The following is a 16,034-nucleotide window of genomic DNA, read 5'->3' as shown; positions in this document are numbered from 1 at the left end:
GGTCGCACCAGTCCATTCCATTATTCAAAATATCCATTTCATTATTCAAGATTGGCTATTTCTTAATTTCCACGCGTATTTTGGACATTAGGTCCTCCGTAACCCCTCTAATGGTCATTACGACACATATCATTAATGCCTGATATTTATATGATGAAAACATAATCTTTTTATCAGTTTAATTGAGGTGCGGAGCTGACATGTCAGTTAACTGCTAGTAGTCTGCTGTTATTTATGTATTATTGTCATTTTATTTATTTTCTTTTGTTTCATCTTCTGACATCGGACTCGGACTTCTCTTGAACTGAATTTTAATGTGCGTATTTTTATGCGTTAACTTTTCTACATTGGCTAGAGGTATAGGGGGAGGGTTGAGATCTCATAAACATGTTTAACCCCGCCGCAATTTTGCGCCTGTCTCAAGTCAGGAGCCTCTGGCCTTTGTTAGTCTTGTATGATTTTTGTTTTAGTTTCTTGTGTATAATTCGGAGTTTTGTATGACGTCCATTATCACTGTACTAGTATACATATGCTTAAAGGGGCTAGCTGGAGGACGCCTACGGGTAAGGGAGTTTCTCGCTCCAATGAAGACCCATTGGTGGATTTCGGCTGTTGTCTGCTCTATGGTCGGGTTGTTGTCGCTTTGACACATTTCCCATTTCCCTTCTAAATTTTATCAATTGATTCCTCTATCAATAAGCTTTAATTTCGTGTATTAATTTTGCCTTGATTAAGGGCTAATGACTTGCAGCAGTCCTTTCCATTATTCAAAATAAACTATTTTTTTTATGTTCAAGCGTATTTCGATGTTTAGGTCCTTCGTTACTCTTCTAATATGCGTTGCGGAACTTATCAACTATATATATTTTGTTTCTCTCTTAATAAGCTTTCGATTGTGGTTGAAGATATTTCTATAATAAAGGGCTAAAGTCTCGCAACAGTCCATTCCATTATTCAAAATATCCATTTCATTATTCAAAATTGGCGATTTCTACATTTTCACGCGTATTTTGGCATTTAGGTACTCCGTAACCACTCTAATGGTCAGTACGGCACATATCGTTATATATATATACAAGTCTATATATATATTCTTTTATATGTTATCTCATCCGAAATTTTGAATTTTATGCATTTTTAAGGCATTTTTTATTTTTATGTATACTATTTTTTTAACTTCTCTGTAACCTTTGTACTTGCATGGTTTTATGAGAATAAACTATCTATCTATCTATCTTTAAACTAAATTAATTCCTCTATCAATAAGCTTTAATTCCGTGTATTAATTTTGCCAAGATTAGGGGCTAACGGCTTTCAGCAGTCCATACCGTTATTCAAAATAAGCTATTTCTTAATGTTCAAGCGTATTCCGATGTTTAGTTCCTTCGTTACACCTCTAATATGCGTTGCTGAAAATATCGACTATATACCTTTTGTTCATCTCTTAATAAGCTTTCGAATGAAGTATAATGTATATCTATAAGAAGGGACTAAATGGTCGCACCAGTCCATTCCATTATTCAAAATATCCATTTCATTATTCAAGATTGGCTATTTTTTAATTTTCACGAGTATTTTGGACATTAGGTCCTCCGTAACCCCTCTAATGGTCATTACGACACATATCATTAATGCCTGATATTTATATGATGAAAACATAATCTTTTTATCAGTTTAATTGAGGTGCGGAGCTGGCATGTAAGTTAACTGCTAGTAGTCTGCTGTTATTTATGTATTATTGTCATTTTATTTATTTTCTTTTGTTTCATCTTCTGACATCGGACTCGGACTTCTCTTGAACTGAATTTTAATGTGCGTATTTTTATGCGTTAACTTTTCTACATTGGCTAGAGGTATAGGGGGAGGGTTGAGATCTCATAAACATGTTTAACCCCGCCGCAATTTTGCGCCCGTCTCAAGTCAGGAGCCTCTGGCCTTTGTTAGTCTTGTATGATTTTTTATTTTAGTTTCTTGTGTATAATTCGGAGTTTTGTATGACGTCCATTATCACTGTACTAGTATACATATGTTTAAAGGGGACAGCTGGAGGACGCCTACGGGTAAGGGAGTTTCCCACTCCAATGAAGACCCATTGGTGGATTTCGGCTGTTGTCTGCTCTATGGTCGGGTTGTTGTCGCTTTGACACATTTCCCATTTCCCTTCTAAATTTTATCAATTGATTCCTCTATCAATAAGCTTTAATTTCGTGTATTAATTTTGCCTTGATTAAGGGCTAATGACTTGCACCAGTCCTTTCCATTATTCAAAATAAACTATTTTTTTATGTTCAAGCGTATTTCGATGTTTAGGTCCTTCGTTACTCTTCTAATATGCGTTGCGGAACTTATCAACTATATATATTTTGTTTCTCTCTTAATAAGCTTTCAATTGTGGTTGAAGGTATTTCTATAATTAGGGGCTAAAGTCTCGCAACAGTCCATTCCATTATTCAAAATATCCATTTCATTATTCAAAATTGGCGATTTCTACATTTTCACGCGTATTTTGGCATTTAGGTACTCCGTACCACTCTAATGGTCAGTACGGCACATATCGTTTAAACTAAATTTATTCCTCTATCTATAGGCTTCAATTCCGTGTATTAATTTTGCCAAAATAAGGTGCTAACGGCTTACAGCAGTCCATTCCGTTATTCAAAATAAGCTATTTCTTAATGTTCAAGCGTATTTTGATGTTTAATTCCTTCGTTACTCCTCTTATATGCGTTGATGAACATATCGACTATATACCTTTTGTTCATCTCTAAAAAAGCTTTCGAATGTAGTATAATGTAGATTTATGATTAGGGACTAAAGTCTCGTAAAGTCCATTCCATTATTCAAAATATCCATTTCATAATTCAAGATTGGCTATTTCCTAATTTGCACGCGTATTTTGGACATTAGGTCCTCCGTAACTCCTCTAATGGTCATTACCGCACATATCATTAATACTCATTTTATTCCTCTATCAATAAGCTTTAATTTGTTGTATTAATGTTTCCTTGAAAAGGGGCTAACGGCTTGCAGCAGTCCATTCCGTTATTCAAAATAAGCTATTTCTTAATGTTCAAGCGTACTAGTATTCCGATGTTTAGTCCCTTCGTTACTCCTCTAATATACGTTGCTGAAAATATCGACTATATACCTTTTGTTCATCTCTTCATAAGCTTTCGAATGAAGTATAATGTATATCTATAATTAGGGATTAAAGGGTCGCACCAGTCCATTCCATTTTTCAAAATATCCATTTCATTATTCAAGATTGGCTATTTCTTAATTTTCACGCGTATTTTGGACATTAGGTCCTCCGTAACCCCTCTAATGGTCATTACGGCACATATCATTAATGCCTGATATTCATATGATGAAAACATAATCTTTTAATCAGTTTGATTGAGGTCCGGAGCTGGCATGTCAGTTTACTGCTAGTAGTCTGCTGTTTTTTATGTATCATAATTGTCATTTTATCTATTTTCTTTTGTTTCATGTTCTGACATTGGACTCGGACTTCTCTTGAACTGAATTTTGATGTGCGTATTGTTATGCGTTAACTTTTTTACATTGGCTAGAGGTATAGGGGGAGGGTTGAGATCTCACAAACATGTTTAATCCCGCATCAATTTTGCGCCTGTCTCAAGTCAGGAGCCTCTGGCCTTTATTAGTCTTGTATATGCTTTTTAATTTTAGTTTCTTGTGTATAATTCGGAGTTTAGTTTGACGTCCATTATCACTGTACTAGTATACATATTTTTAAGGGGCCAGCTGAAGGACGCCTACGGGTACGGGAGTTTCTCGCTACATTGAAGATTCATTGGTGGACTTCGGCTGTTGTCTGCTCTATGGTCGGGTTGTTGTCGCTTTGACACATTCCCAATTTCCTTTCTAAATTTTATGAATTTATTCCTCTATCAATAAGCTTTAACATCGTGTATTAATTTTGCCCTGATTAGGGACTAAAGGCTTGCAGCAGTCCATTCCTTTACTCAAAATAACTATTTCTTAATGTTCAAGCGTATTTCGATGTTTAGTTCCTATGTCATCCCTTAATATGCGTTGCGGATCAAATTGACTTGATAACTTTAGTTCCTCTCTTAATAAGCTTTCGAATGAGGTATAAGGTATATTAATAATTAGAGACTAAAGGGTCACAGCAGTCCATTTTATTATTCAAAATATCCATTTCATTATTCAAAATTGGCTATTTCTTAATTTTCACGGATTTGAAGGGTTTTTCAGGCCCGTGCCCCCACTTTTATCGAGATATATATATATATAGTGAAGCGCCGTAAACACACACAGAGTTGAGTTTTTCAAATGCAAATAGTGAAGTTTAAAGATCTTATATATGTGGTATTTTACTTTATTTCTTTAAAGACTGCCAGGTATATTACTGTAAATTCTTAAATTATTGCGAGGTTTTTAATTATTGCGAAAATTGCGACAGAGTTGTAAACGCAATAATAAGATTCGTAAAAGTTAAAAATCGCATTTAAGTCTAAAATGACAAAATCGCAATAATAAATGCACGCAATGATTTCTGAATCTACAGTAAGTAGTTATATAAAATCCATAGTCCAAGTTTAAACCATTTTCACTCATCACACCATTTGTTAATAAACAAATAGTTAAAACCCAAAAGTTTTGTGTTGTTAGATTGCTGTCTCGTCGATGTATACTCACACCACCTATTATTCAGATCTCTAAGAGATATAAATATGCTAAAAGGTCATGTGTGTGAGAAGTCACCTTAAAACAAATGTCTAAATATTAAAAGAAATAAGAAATGCATGCATCTATTTGTTTTAATTATATTATAATTGTGCAGATCAGAAGATCTTTCTATATAATGATATTTCCCAGTTCAAAGTCTTTTATTAAAACCATATATTTAACACCAAAACGAAATTGTTCTCCAAATTAATACTCAGATACATGTACAAACACTTTGGTTTGTTTTGAGACTAAGAAGGAGCGGGAAATGTAACTGTAAGCTATACATTATAAATCAGCATGTGTTAACCCAACTAACATGTTTATTTAGATAGTGTCCAAAATTGTTAAATGATGATAGGGCGAATGAAGCGGGAAATATAACTGTAAGCTATTATACATAACATGCTGATTACGCATTTCTCACGGATATTTGATACAGGGAAGGTCGTTGTTTTATCATCTCTACCACAAGTACACATTCCATCCTCTAGTTTCCGCTGCAATTTATAATTAATCTGACAGTGCTCGACATCATTCTAAAGTATTTTGCTTCACCGATAAAGGATTAGATATAAAAAAGAATCAAAAAATTATTAATATGATACTTTAAATTGCAACAGTCTTTTTTTAACTATTTTTAAACATCGACCATCTTTTCATTTATAAAAGGAACCATGTATATTGAAAAAAGGGAATATGTTAGTTTGTTCCAGGGCGTTTTATCCTTCGATTTGGAAAACAAATGTTTGTTCCGAGCAAACATAACTATACCCCCTTGAAAAAATGAATGTTTGGGCTAAACAAATATTTGGTTTTCATTTAGAAAAAAAAAATAATTATGAAGTTCATTTCATGATTCAAAATAAGCTATTTTATAATTTTTACCCGTATTTCGATTTTTAGGTACTTCATTACTCCTCTAATATGCGTTGCGGAACATATTTATTGATCATCTTTTAATAGGCTTTCGAATGAGGTAAAAGGTATATTTGTATTTGGGGGCTGAAGTGTTGCAGCAATCTAATCCATTATTCAAAATATCCATTCCATTGTTCAAAATTGGCTATTTCTTAATTTTCACGCGTATTTTGGCATTTTGGTCCTATGTAACCGTCTTGAACGTAATTGTGGGTTTTCTATCAATAGCTTTCACATGGTGTATTTAAAGTTTTTCTTCTTTAGGGACTGAGTTACTGCCTCTAAATAAAGTTTTATTACTGACGAGTCACAGCAATTCATTCTTTTCTTAAAAAGAACTATGTCTTAATTTTTATATAAAAAAGAAGATGTGGTATGATTTCTAATGAGACAACGGTCCATAAGAGTTTTAAATGACACATAATATGCATTATGTATTTTTCGACATGTTAGATCCTCCGTTTCTCCTCTAATATGCGTTGCGGAACATACTAACTACATATATTTTGTTCTTCTATTGATAGGCTTTCGAATGAGGTATCATGTAAATATATAAGTATGGGTTGAAGGGTCGCAGCAATCCCTTGCATCATTCAAAATTGGCTATTTCTTAATCTTCACGGTTATTTTGGCATTTATGTCCTCCGTAATCTCGATCTCTCTGATGGACATTGCGGCACATATTATTTATAACCTAAACCATTTTGTTTCTCGATCAATGAACTTTCAAATGGTTATAACGTTTTCCTTAATTAGGGGCCGACAGTCTCAGCAGTCCATTTCATTATTTAAAATAAGCTACATTTGTACTTCTTAATGTTCACATGTATTTCGATTTTTAGGTACTTCGTTACTCATCCGCGTTGCGGAACATATTAGCAATATACATATTATATACCTTTTGTTCCTCTATGATTAAGCGTTCGAATGAGCTTGAAGTTATTTCTGTAATTATAGGGCTGAAGGGTCACAGTAGTTCATGTCATTATTTCAAAATATTCATTCAATTATTCAAAATTGGCAATTTCTTTCTTTTCACGCATTTAAGTCCTCCGTTACCTCTTTTATGGTCATTGAGGGACGTATTATTGATACATTTTGTTTCTCTATCAATGAGCTTTCACGTGGTGTATAAAGTTGTCCTTCATAAGGGGCTGACAGGTCGCATCAGTCCATTCCATTATTCAAAGTAAGCTTTTCCATAATGTCCACCCCCATTTCGATTTTTAAGTCCTTCGTTACTCCTCAGATTTGCATTGCAGAACATATTGACTATATATCTTTTGTTCCTCTATTAATAGGCTTTCGAATGAGATATAAGGTTCATATGTAATTAGGGGCTGAAGGTTCACAGCAGGCCATTGCATTATTCAAAATATCCATTCCAATTTTCAAAATTGTCTATTTCTTAATTTTCACGCGTATTTTGGTATTTAGGTCCTCCGTAACCCTTCTAATTGTCATTGGGGCACATATTATCAATAAAAATTTTGTTCCTCTATTCATAACCTTGCAAATGGTGTATAAAGTTTTCCTTAATTATAGGGCTTATGGGTTGCAGAAGTTCATTTCATGATTCAAAATAAGCTATTTTATAATGTTCACCCGTATTTCGATTTTTCGGTACTTCATTTCTCCTCCAATATGCGTTGTGGAACATATTAACTATATACCTTTTGTTCCTCTTTTAATAGGCTTTCGAATGAGGTAAAATGTTTATTTGTAATTAGGATCTGAATTATCGAAGCAATCAATTCCATTATCTAAAATTGGCTATTTTTATTTTATTTTCACGCGTATTTTGGCATTTTGGTCCCCTGTAACCCTATTAAACGTCATTGTGGTTTCTCTATCAATAAGCTTTCACTTTGTCTAAATAACGATATTGTTACTGACGAGTCGCAGCAGTCCATTATATTATTAAAAAAGCTATATTTCATAATGTTTATGCATATTTTGACATTAAGATCCTTCGTTACTCCTATAATATGCGTTGCGGAACATATTAACTACATACATTTTGTTCTGCTATTAATAGGCTTTCTAATGAGGTATTATGTATATCTGTAATTAGGGGTTGAAGGGTCACAGCAATCCATTCCATCATTCAAAATTGGCTATTTTTAAATCTTCACTGTTATCTTGGCATGTCCCGCGCCGAATCATATATATGTCTTGGTTTTCAGATTGTCCATACATTGAACCTTCACTTTTTATCTTGAAAACAGAAATACAAACTATATATCATTATTCAATATACATCACTTAACATTGAATTTTGACTACTGAAAAATTAATAATGGACATACATCAGTGCAATGCTTTCTGTTCTTCAATTGTCTGATCTAGCCAAGAATTCCTTGCTAAAAATTCTGTGGACCTCCTACGGCACCTATTAGTAGTTAAAGATTTGTTTTTACTAAACAAATTAATTTAATGTATGATCTGCATGTACGTATCGCTTAGAAAACGGCCATATACCATACGGCGCGGGACGTTTGCGCTTTTTCATAGGACATTTGCGCTTTTAATTTTGGACACTTGCGCTTCAAATCATAGGAAATTTGCGCTTTTTAAAAATGTACATTTGTGCTTTTTACATAGGACATTTGCGCTTTTGCAATATTTGTTTTTATGACTTCCTTCCTCTTTTATACTGGCTTGGGACCGACAAGTCATATTTTTTTAAATGTTTAAAAGTTTATATACAGCTAAAAGTTAACATTTTAAAACACATAAAACACGAACAGTCATCACAGTTCATGTTTCGCTTAATATCTGAAGCCTAAAGAGTCAAAATAAGTAGCTCTTGTTATCTATTCTGACTGGTATTTTGTTCACATTTCAAATACAAAAATCAAGTTTTTCTTTCTCAGTTCTTGACTGGAATGCCTGATCATCAATATAATGAATCTAAATGTAATTCACTGAGTGTTGTTCAATGATACTCTTCAACAAGATAAACATAGCAGGATGAGTCAAGTAAATCGTGATTCAATTGTCACATAATTTTTGCAGATAGTCTGCAAATTTGGAACATCCAAGTTCACTTATACAAAGGTAAAAAGCGCAAATGTCCAATCAATTTAATACAGGTGAATCAAAACATAAAGCGCAAATGTCCATAGTATTTGAAGCGCAAATGTCCTATCGTTTTACAGGTAAAAAAGCGCAAACGTCCTGTGCCCATACCATAAGGTCAATATTAATCATCGCTGTAATTTGCTCTATTGGATGTTTGAAATTTCAACGGAGGCAATTTCTTGGCATGACAAGCCAGCCTCTTAGCGATAAAAGAATATTTTTGAAAGAACTTAGCATTTTGCTACCTTTTTATTCTTCAGTTCGTTTTTAAAACCTCTTTGTTTCTCCAATTTGAAAAATTCAAATAAAACGAAAACTGAATTTTCTTTCATTAGTGAATTCGAAAAATACTGCTTCATTACTTATTTCAGAGTTTGAACACTTGGTGCTTAGTTTCACTTCATTCGTAGTTGACAAGGATGGACAGATTCCATGTCGAAGGTCAGTGTCTCTCTCCAGGCGTCCCAGTTTTTCTCAACATGCCATGAAATAGCGAATAATGATAAAAGTGGCGTTAAAGACCAACAATGAACACACCAATCATTATGTATCCTTCACGTTTCACAAACAGATCATAGTTTTGTTAAACATAAATATTATTATTTGAAATTGAATTTGACAATAGAAATTTCCCCGAATCGTTTAATAGTGAATCCGGATTACACTGTAATATGTGCCGCTGGATATGAAAAAGCTCAAACTCTAATAATTTTGAACAACTAGTGGATTAGATAATTTTAAAGCAAAACTATCTTAATATTGTGTCAGCTACCTTAAGGGAAAACAATAAGTAATGAGAAGATATATAACATTTCCAAGGATAAGGTTACATTCCTTACTTAAAGTCGACACCTAATAATGTAGAATATCTATTTCCAATAGAAAAGAGTAATTCTGAGAATAAAGAGAGCAGTCGCTATTCAAAAGGAGCATGTTTGGAGGGTTGAGATCTCTAAAAACATGTTTAACCCCGCCGCAATTTGCCCCTGTCCCAAGTCAGGGACCTCTGGCCTCTGTTAGTCTTTTATGATTTTTAGTATTAGTTTCTTGTGTATAATTCGGATTTTAGTATGACGTCCATTATCACTGAACTAGTATACATCTTGTTAAGGGACCGGCTAAATGACACCTCCGTGTGTGGAAGTTTCTCGCTACATTGAAGACCCATTGGTGGCCTTCGACTGTTGTCCGCTCTATGGTCGGGTTGTTGTCGCTTTGACACATTCTCCATTTCCATTCTCAATTTTATGTCTTTGACAAGCAATGCTTTAAACCACTGACAGTCTCTTTAACGATCCCATGCACAAAAATGACAAAACTAAATAACAAAGTATATTGTCCCAGCTAGCCTGAATAGTGTAGGTTTCAGCTCGAGAGTTCCCACTAAAGGCATTTCGTTTTTTTTTTAGATAAAAAGATTTGAGATACCCAGTCTACAAAATTAAACAAAAGTTCAAAATCTGACTCTCGTCTGTACTAATTGTTTCATTGGCAATTTTACTACATTTTCTCATTATTATGTTGCTTCATAAATGTCTTTAAAGATGAAACTTCTGTTGGTGGTTACGGTTCGGAGATGGGCTGTTCTGTCCTTGTCAGATTTCTCATACATGTTTTTCTATATTAATACTCTAGTTAGAAGAAAATAGCTTGCAGTTATCCGCTATCTCAAGAAGTTTAGACATTTGCTTTAAATAACATGCGATGAAATAAACACTTGAAATGAGTGAAATTCTAAAGATGGCGTAGACATATTGATTTATTAATTGATTAGGATAAGATATCTTGGTTTTCAGTTGATTGCATCCGTTTCGTTCTCTCACAAGTACAAATGAAGATCTCGATCATTGATTATACTGTTCTGTTAATTTCTGTGTCATTTTGTCTCTTGTGGAGAGTTGTCTCATCGGTAATCGTACCACATCTTCGTTTTACAAGTACAGAAAATTTTGGAAAGCTCATTTTTAATTATTTTATTTTTTTTAATCGAATATTCCAATCGTTACACCATTTTCCAAGGTCATGAATGCTTGGCGCCTTTAACATGATTTAACCCTGTCACATTATGTATATATATATAAATATATATGCCTGTTCCTACTTAGGAGCCTGTAAACCAGAGGTTGTCATTTGTTGCTGTATATCATATTTGTTTTCCGTTCATTGTTTTAGTACATATTTCATTTTTTTTTCATTTGTCATTTTGAAGCCTTTTATAGTTGACTATACGATATGGGTTTTACTCATTCTTGAAGCCCGTGCGCACGTGGCGACCTAATGTATATCTGTAGAGAGTTGTCTCATTGGCAATCATACCATGTATTCATTTTTATATTGATACCAGTTTATAGGTATTCAATTGCACCAGAAAAAACTTAATATGGGGAACCTTTAACCTATTTTCAATACAATTAAGAAAGGGAGCTTCCCGTTTTGATAAGATCTGTATTAGATATTTTTTTAATTATTTGTTATTGACTTTGAACTAACTGTTAGTAACTGCGAGTAACGTTATGTGTCTGTTGTTGTTGTGGGGTTGAATAAATCCCTGGCACGTCCAGGATGTGTTCTGTTAGTTGTTTTGTGCTTTCGATCAATCTGATGAGTTAAGCCCTTTTCAATGATTTTTTTTATAGTTTGTTCTTATGTTCTATGTACTAGTTCACCATGCACTGTCCCAGGTTATCAGGGAGTTCTTGAGGCAGCAAACTAGTTTAAATCCGCGTCATTCTAAATGTGCATGTAGCAAGTTAGTAGCCTGTATAAATCTGTATGCTTGCATTTATTGCTATATATCATAATATTTTTCCGCTGTTGTTGTACATAAGTCAGGCCGTTAGTTGTTTTATATTTGTCATTTGAGGCCTTTCATAGCTTGCTATATGTGGTTTGGGTTTTGCTCATTTTTGAAGACCGTACGTTAACTAATAGTTGTATAATTCTTGTGCATTTGTTCTCTGACCATGTGGAGATTTGTCTCATTGGCAATCATACCAAATCTTCCTATATTTATATATATAAATATACTAGTTAAGCATTTTTTGTAAGGGAAACCCCGAAAGATTACACGATTAAATAACTGGTGAAAAACTTCATTGATTGTAGAGTAAAATTATCTCAGTGAATTGAGATATGTCGATGTTAATTCAATTGCGTACCATATATCATTAATATAAGGGACCTATAATCATGATAATCATAAATTAAATCGTGCCAGTACTATAGAAGAAAAGTTCCAGTCGGTGAACAGTCCATTATGCGGACTGTGGCGACTGGGCAGGCGCGGATCCAGGGGGGGGGGGGGTTCCGGGGGTTGGAACCCCCCTTTTTTTTGGACGATCAATGCATTTGAATGGGGACATTTAATTGGAACCCCCCCCCCCTTTGTCCTGGGTTAGGACCCCCCCTTTGTCCTGGGTTAGGAACCCCCCTTTTTAAATTAAATGGTTGGATCCGCCCCTGCTGGGCCATGTACTATGCGGCAAAGAAATGAGATGTTCTAATATTATTACACCTGCATACCAAATATTAAGACTGAGCAGCTTTATATGGGTCCATCTTTGATTGACAGACATTCCATCACAAACTTCAACATAGAAAGTATATATAATATATAAGCAAAAGTTTCAAAGTCGACCATGCATTCATATAATATTCATAATATAGCTCATGCCAGTGGAGTGCATGCATATAGTGTTTATGCCTGTTTTATTTTGCTTTTATTTTTTGTGTGACTATATGATTTGTGCAATCTTATTATTAACTTGTGCTATGTTTTAAGTGTACTATATGCTTTTAACTTATATATGTCATTTATGGTATCTTACTATGCATTATATGTTTAAAATTGTGTTGTTTTTCATGACTTTTGTATGTGTGTATTGTATTGTGTATGTGTGTATTGTATTTTGTTATTAAGTCGATTTGAAAAGCTCACTAGAGCTTGTGTTATGTAGTTTATTGAATATCGACTCTAAATAAAACTTTGAATCTTGAATCTTGAATCACGGATATGAGTTTTGCTAATGCTAATACAACTGAGTGTTTTTGTTAATTAGTATCGTCCTGAATGTCATGAAATATTGCCCATTGGACGTGAAGCAAACAACTTATATCCATACATTGTTTTTGATGTTTGGTCTATTATATCATAACGCAGGAAAACGAAACCATCCAAATTCATGTTTTCGGTATAAATCTTAACGTCATTCTTGTGTTGGTTACAGTTTGACATTATTACATTGAAAAAAACAAAACAACAAAAATTAATTAAGTTAATTAATTAATTAAGTCTCATTGTAGGTTATTAGAAAAAAATGAGTATGGTTAGATTATTAAATGCATGTAAACCTAATATTATATGTAAAACTGAAGTTTCTTTTCAATTTCCTTCATTCTTTTTAATGCATTAAATGTATGTGTATAGATAATCTGTCAAAGTTGTCCCATTTCTAGAACATGTACTATATTTTTCTATCTTTGAGTGGTTATTAGAAAATCCCAAAACCTTAGAACTTGTTGTTTTAGCATGTTATTATCTGCATGCCATAACAGATTAATAGCTTTATTTTGCCTTTTTATAACTGAGAAAAAAATCTCCACGGCTTAGATCATGCAGGACTGTATCCTACTGATGTAAAGTTTAAAAAAAATACAAATCATAATACTAAATTACATCTTTTCGCGCCTTTTGATAAAACTGTTGCATATAAATGTTTCACTCAATTGATGTATTTACTTTGGCGTTGCTAATGATATAAGTGCGAGAACTATTAGACGGTGCATCATTGAACTGAATTGACCTGCGTAGGCGTAGGTGCAATAAAGTTGTCATTTCACTTATCAAGCTTTTAACCACATAACGGTAACCAACTCATCATGCATGCTGATTTTGAGCACGCGTCTAATCGTTTCAGTCCCTTTAACAAATACCGCTGTTATGAAAGACCTTTAATAGATACTTTCAGCTTCCTTTTTTTAATCATTAATTAAAATATTAATTCTTCCGACTTGGGTATCTTGTTATTTAAAAAGATGCCTTTGGTCTTTGTTTTAGATTGCATTTCTGTAATAAATAGGATTTTACCGAAAAGCACTAAACTTAAATATTTTGATATACGTAATTCCAGAAACATCTCTTATTATCATATATATGGGATGTGATATGACTGTTGTTTCTCTACTATCTGATACTATCTAATATTTGAGACCATTCAGGTAAATGGTATTTTTTTCAATCAGATTATTAATCGGTTTTGTCTAAAACTACTACATATAAATTCAACATATAAAAATACAAATCATAATACTAAATTGCATCTTTTCGCACCGTTTGATAAAACTGTTGCATATAAATGTTTCACTCAATTGATGTATTTACTTTGGCGTTGCTAATGATATAAGTGCGAGAACTATTAGACGGTGCATCATTGAACTGAATTGACCTGCGTAAGCGTAGGTGCAATAAAGTTGTCATTTCACTTATCAAGCTTTTAACCACATAACGGTAACCAACTCATCATGCATGCTGATTTTGATCACGCGTCTAATCGTTTCAGTCCCTTTAACAAATACCGCTGTTATGAAAGACCTTTAAATAGATACTTTCAGCTTCCTTTTTTTAATCATTACTTAAAATATTAATTCTTCCGACTTGGGTATCTTGTTATTTAAAAAGATGCCTTTGGTTTTTGTTTTAGATTGCATTTCTGTAATAAATAGGATTTTACCGAAAAGCACTAAACTTAAATATTTTGATATACGTAATTCCAGAAACATCTCTTATTATCATATATATGGGATGTGATATGACTGTTGTTTCTCTACTATCTGATACTATCTAATATTTGAGACCATTCAGGTAAATGATATCAATTTACACTAGTACAAAAACTGTCTTTAATAAAAAAAAAAAAAAAAACAACCTCTATAAAATTATCTAAATAATCGAGGTCCCGAATTTAAAGAAATTTAATTCCCGACATCCCGAAATTAGAAAAAAATAAATCTTGGATCCCGAAAGGGTCAATCCCGAAATCAGGCCCGAGCTTAAAAACACCCGATCCCGACGTCCCGAAAAAGTCCTGCCCCTCCCTCTGCCATGTAGTTATCAAAATTTTCGTGTTTATGCTGCATACATCAGATTTTTTTTTCTTTCTCGATACTCAATCAAACAACTCAGACTAAATGATCTTATTAAACATATTGCGGATAGCCATTTAATAAAAAAAGTATAGAAACTAACTAACTAATTTTATTCAGTATAAAACCCAGCACAAAAGGATCATCGCTGAAAAACATGAGCACATATCATACAAAAAATTATCAGTTTCCCTTTATGAGGGGGGATAGGAGGGGTCTTGATCCCGAAATCCCGGACTTGAAAAAAATCCCGAGGTCCCGAATTTAAATAAAGCAAATCCCGACATCCCGAAATCCGAAAAAAAGGATTCCCGGATCCCGAAAGGGTCAATCCCGAAATCCCGAGTTTAAAAACACCCGATCCCGGAGTCCCGATAAAGGTCCTATTCCCCCTCCTTTATGATCCTGTATGTATCCATACCAAAATTGTAAAAAAAACAAAACACAGTTCTTTGATTTGCAAAGAACGACAATAAATTCTAGGTTATCATTATTTGAACTGAAGAAGGTTATAAAAAAAACCAAAAAAAAAAAAACAACACTGTAAGTCAGAAAAATAGTCGTGAAACATTTTCTGATTAGCTGAAGGGTGGTTTGCATTCGACAATCCTCGGTAGAATCCGATACTCTAGCTCCTTCCTAGATGAGGGTACGGAATCGGCCGAGTTGAGACGAAGACAAGTTTTTAAGTTTTAGATCTAAGTAAATAAAAACATGACAATTGGCTTTACATATACAGTGCGTGCCTAGATCGTAAACGTCACACAAAGTGCTAATATTTAGATACGATGAAATCTTAAAAACCTTTTTATTAGATGTTATGATGTAAAACGACAAATTCTATGCGTGGATTAAGTATGTAGACACTATGAACGTTTTATTCGATTTTAGTTAATGAAAACAGAGTCTCTGATGAAAAGAAGACAAAGTGTTTTAGCTTTTAGATCCTTAGTGAAAAGCGAACTATTTTTAGATTTAAATGCTGCAAGCTTGTTATTCTTTTTACCCGTGTGAATGTGAGTGAAGTAATTTATTTTACAACATTTATCTTTTACTATTTTACTACGTAAACATATATAACCCATAGGCGGATCCAGGGGGGGGGGGGGGGGCCTGGGGGCCCGCCCGCCTTTTGTGTGGGAAAAATTGGTTGCTTATATAAGGAATCACTGACG

The sequence above is a fragment of the Mytilus galloprovincialis genome, chromosome 13 (assembly GCF_965363235.1).
Source record: "Mytilus galloprovincialis chromosome 13, xbMytGall1.hap1.1, whole genome shotgun sequence".
NCBI classification, from domain to species: domain Eukaryota; kingdom Metazoa; phylum Mollusca; class Bivalvia; order Mytilida; family Mytilidae; genus Mytilus; species Mytilus galloprovincialis.
The sequence above is the reverse complement of the archived record's forward strand: the minus strand, read 5'-3'. Positions refer to the sequence as shown.